Source organism: Austrofundulus limnaeus, unplaced genomic scaffold, assembly GCF_001266775.1.
Source record: "Austrofundulus limnaeus strain Quisiro unplaced genomic scaffold, Austrofundulus_limnaeus-1.0 Scaffold50, whole genome shotgun sequence".
NCBI classification, from domain to species: domain Eukaryota; kingdom Metazoa; phylum Chordata; class Actinopteri; order Cyprinodontiformes; family Rivulidae; genus Austrofundulus; species Austrofundulus limnaeus.
The window spans coordinates 1,120,143-1,125,365 of record NW_013952452.1 but is presented as its reverse complement, the minus strand read 5'-3'; the positions used below and the strand labels follow the sequence as shown (position 1 = coordinate 1,125,365).

General features: G+C 40.9%; 1 long non-coding RNA gene across 1 annotated transcript in view; it reads right to left on the bottom strand.

The window, feature by feature from the left end:
- LOC106517563 (uncharacterized) overlaps window positions 1–2,345 on the bottom strand; it is a 27,941-nt gene extending 25,596 nt beyond the window's left edge. The window contains exon 1 of the long non-coding RNA XR_001310221.1: window positions 1,991–2,345. This is a non-coding gene — a long non-coding RNA (uncharacterized LOC106517563). The remainder of the gene's footprint in view (window positions 1–1,990) is intronic.
- Window positions 2,346–5,223: the final 2,878 nt, after the last annotated feature.

Here is a 5,223-nt window from a genome sequence, read left to right as displayed (position 1 = left end):
AAAAAAAAAAAAAAACATTTAAAACCCCTCTAATTTTAATATATAAAAAAAGAACTCATGACCTTAGATTTAAAGGCTGTAACGAAAACAAAGAATAACAGCATTTTCTGTGCCTTTATATTAAAAGCTTTTCCCGTTTAAGCTGGCAGAGGAAAAACAAAGGACACATTTGTTTAATAGAATAATCCTTCGCGTGTTTAAGACGACTCCAAAGCTTTCAGATTTGAGCCTTAATGTTTCGACAAGCTGTTCAATCAGTTGTTGTTTTTTTGAGGACATTACAAATGGCAGGCTGTCTCTGAAATACGTTTTCTGGTTTTACCTGACCCACTTTTCCCATACTGTGTGTTCACACACGTGTGTGTGTTTGTCTGTCCCTCTTTGCTGAGAAAGTTGTAAATATAATCTTAGACACATGTTAGTCTGGCTGATTTTTTTTTCCAGACTCATGTCAGCTGTGATTAGCATATCTCCTGCCAAAATACAAGAAGTGCTCTCACACACATGTGCAGACCAGTGGGTAAACCTAACTCAGCTGCCATTTTGAATGATTCCTCAATGATTATTCGAGGGAGTGATTTATTTTGAACGCGTCCCGTACGCAAACCGAAACAGACAAAGATGAGAACTGTGACTGACAAGCTTCGAAGCCTAATTCTACCCTGAAACAATCTCCCGAAAAGCCCGTTCTCTGAAACGTATCATCACATGCTGGACATTTTAACACTCCCTGGCCTCCAATTTTTATGTCACCCCCGTCCGTATCTTAGAATGCGGCCATGTAAATGCAGCTGTGAACAGCATGCTCCGCACTCAGCTGTTTCATTCTCGTTCATTTCGTGCATGGGAATGGAGGTTTCTTTTTTCGCCGTGAAGCAGCGGGGAGATGGTGCAAAATGAATTTCTCGCCTTCCCTGGGGAGCAAATGGAATGGCGATTCAGAAACACACCCATTAGACAATAGAAGTCGGCCTCTTACTTTTGCTTGTCCCTCACTAGCTGAGGGACAAGCAAAAAAAAACAGAGAGAAAAAGAAATTGGGGGCAAACAAAAGAATGATTAAAAGTAGTTAAAGGAAAAAAAGACACAACAGGACAGCGACTGACCACATACTCTGCGACGGATGGAGAGAGGAAGACGGATGCGTAGAGGGATAGGACGAGAGAGGGAGAGAAGATGAGAATATATATGCGGTGGCCAGTGTTGTGAGACCAGGCAGGTTGCTGTCACTTTAAAAATGACTGTAATAAAAGTGACCGTCGGAAGATGGATTTGGTGATTTTGGCTTGCTAATCAGTCATCTGTGAAGAGGACTACAGCTCAGATTCACCGCCGCCTGACACCTCATGATTGATGCCTGTTCCCGATATATATATAAGAAAGGCCATTAACTGCCCTCCCATTAAACTGGATGAAATTACAAAAAAAAATCTGCTCTCCAACTCTGTTCTCTTGACCTATCTTTGATTTAACCACATATTATATTTTTGCATTTTCTGGATGTTTTTATTTATATTTTTTTTTTTCATTTTGAGATAGGCTGTTCTTGGGTATTACACTGGGGGAGATGCTAATCAGCTGGGCCTACTTGTGTTCTTGGTGCCCTGGACGTCTCAGTCAAATGGAAACGAGGCCTGAACACTTCAGTCAACACAAACTCCCATGTTGCCTTCTTCTCGTTAAATATGCAAACGAGGTAGTGGTGGCAAAAAGTGGGCGATGGCGAAAACAAGTTTTTGCCACATGACACGAGTCAGAAAAAAAATATAATAAAATAAAGGCCCTGCAGCTGAATCTAATATCTCCTCATCTCTTCTCTGCAAGACACAAACACACACAAACACATACACACACACACAAAGATTGCCTGCAATAATAATAACCCCACAGACGACAGCTTCGGCCCCCCCTCCTTCCAATTCCCCACCTTACCCCCCTCCCTCCTCCCATCACCACTACCATATACAATCAAACAAAGCCTCACTCTTACCTTGCGCATGACCAATCCTTCCATCTCTCCCACTTTTTTTCTCTCTCTCCCCCTCCTTCCTTCCTATCTATGCATGCTCTTCCCCTCTTTGGAAACCCAGCCACACCTAGCAGCAACACCTTGCTCTGTCCCGACTGTCCCACAGCCTACAGCGTGGCGCTCACACCCCCAATAAATGCAGCCCTGGTCTGCCGTTTTCCCATCTATCCCCTGTTTTTTTTTCCTCCCTCTGCCCCAGTCTCTTTCCCCTTCTCTCTCTCTCACTCTCCCCTTTCTCTCCTCTCCCCCTCGCTCCTGGCTGGTGCTGGTGAAATATCAGGGCAAACGGATTCCAGCTTTTTTTTCTTCCTCCGGCTCAGAGGGGTTGTTCTGTGCGATTTGGCCCTGGGGTGCATTTCAGCGCTTCTGATGTGAGAGACACAGAGAGGGAGAGAAGGTATTGGAGGGGAAGAAAAAGGAAGTGTGTGCGTGCGTGTGCATGTGAGATAGAAAGGATACACAGTTAGGGTTTATCCTTTCTTATTGAGGGGGCAGTCGACGGTTTTAAAATGACAAGCGTTTGACTGGCGTTGAACCAGCAACTCGAGGTGCGCCTGCTGTTTGTAGCTCGCAGAGGCCTTGAGGTGATCTCCATATGCATCAGCACAATCCACCTCCATGACAGGTGTGCGGCCATCTTGGAATCTCTCTGAGCCAGTGAGTGAGACACCGGCTCACCGGGGTACAAATAGAAAAGAAGAAGAACCCGTTCCCCAGCAAGGTTATAGTTTTACATCAATTGTTTTAGTTTAATATGATTTGTTTCCTTATTTTTCTTTATCTGCTCATTATAATGTTGAGATTTCTTTTTTTAATTGCATTTGTTTATTCATTGAACCTTTGCAAAACACCTGATATTTATGAAAGACCGAAACTTAGGAGCTGTTTAAAACGTTTTGGTCAGAACTGGCTGAACACAAACAGAACATTTTCAAAGTCTTGTACTGATTAGTCATCGTTGTTCTCTTTGATTAAAATCTGACAGTTTGATCTTTTTTAGGCCTGAAATCAAATCAAAAATATAATTAATTTATTCACTGTAGGGAACTCTGCGGTAAAAAATAAATAAAATAGGAAATTCCACAAAAGAACGTGTTTTGTCTTCATCCGACATCATAAACAGTTGACACAGCATTGTGTGTGTGTGTGTGTGTGTGTGTGTGTGTGTGTGTGTGTGTGTGTGTTTCATAATCTCACATCACTGTATAGGGCGTCCTAAAAGGATTTGTCATTCTCAGCTCAGCCAGTCTGATTGTGAATTAAATGTATTTTTAGGCACCTTTTTTCCATCCCTTTGTGAACCCAGCTACAATTGAGGTCAGAACACACACACACACACACACGTGCACACACATAAACACACGCACACACACACCATTCTCTGAGAGAAAGACACATAGCTTTCAGAACAAATCACTGTTGAACTACCCTGTGCAGAACGGTTTTGACATTTTGTTTGGGAGAAGTAGCATTTAATTGAAGGGAGGAGCAATACGGATGGCAGTTATGCAACCAAAGGAAAATGTCTGCGTTTCAACCCAAATTGAAAACATAACAGAGTTTGTGTTTGTGTGTCTGTGTGTGCTGAACATTTGCATGCACCGTTTTGATGTTATCCAGTTTGCCTTCATGTTTTGTTTTGTTTTTTTTTTCTTTCTCAGATACATTCAGAGGTTTAATCCATAAAAACACAGTGCTATAATTTAGATTAATGAATTCATAAATATGTATTTGCAAAACAAAAACTGTGCAAATGTGTTGACATGCAGAGTTTTTACATATTCACCTTTTTTAATTTTAATTAGATGGAAGTGTTAATTGATGTATGTAAAAATACAAGCTAATTTAAATATTAAATTTAAAGCTAAATTTTCTATTTTCATATAATTATGCAGCTGTACTCTTCTAATACAATTTTGCATCCATTTACTGTGAAATGATTATTAAAGCTGCCTTTTTTTTCAGCAAAATGAGTTGCAGTTTGCTCATCTCAGTTATTTTATTTTATTATTTTTTTGGCCACCTAACACAGTAAGGCCAGAGGTCAGAGTCACCCAGACAACAGGAGAGCTTGGAGAATAGTCATTTGCTCACTGGCACTTAGGTATGGAAGGTGTTTGCAGTGAAGGCTGGGACTCGGGTCATCCGGTTTAATGATGGTCACTTGGAGTGGAGATTGAAGAGCCCTCATAATGCAGTCAGAGATTTTTTAAGGATCACTGCACACCTCATAAAACGGCCTTTTCTCCTTTTCTCTCTTTTATTTATTTATTTATTTATTTATTTATTTATTTATTTATTTATTTATTTATTGTTTTTGCGTGTTCCTTCAAGCGTTACCCACGTGTTTTGGGTCGCATCTTCTAATCCGCGCGCATTTACGCATTGGTCAGTGCGCCTCGGCTGATTTGGTTCCTTTGCTGGGTGATGAAGTCCAGGCAGGACACTGACTTCACAAGCTCATGTCTGACAACGGTGTTGGGCGGGAAATATTAGCTCCCTGCAGCAAAAAAATAAATAAAATAAATAAAAAATCGACGAAGCAAATCAAGTCTGTGTTTTTAACATCATTTTATTTAACTGATCGTTTAATTACCACGTGTTGTTTGCAGCCACTTATTTTACATCATACATGTGGATCTAATTTTAAAAAAATTGTTTTATATTTGAAATGTCTTTAAATGTGACTGAGTGGGAAAGGCATTACAATTAATTTATTTAACTTAGAAAAAGTCGCCATTTTTGAAAGTAATGTGAATATTCTCCTGTTTTAAGTGCATTCAGATTCAGCACGAATCGCTTTTGGCATTTGTTTTATTTTATTTTATATTATTTTATTTTATTTTATTTTATTTTTACCTCAAGTGTCTAGATGTCAATCTGTTGCCATGGATCTGACTTCATGGTGCCGACCTGCTTATTGGCCGTGTAGAGATGGCCGACGAGGAAAGGGGAGAGGAAAGGAGGGGTGGGGGGGCATGGATGGGCGGATGATGGGCTGGGAAGGTGGAGGGGTGACGGTCCCCAGGAGGGGCTGAGCGGGAGACTCCTGGGGGTCTGAAAGGACCTCTCGGACCACTAAATTGACACGTTCAAGCTGCTGAGTTGACATGAAGAAAGCACTTTAATAAACCATGTGGAGCCATGAGTCTGACTTTATCACAGGCCATCAACTGTCAGGCCTATTATTATTA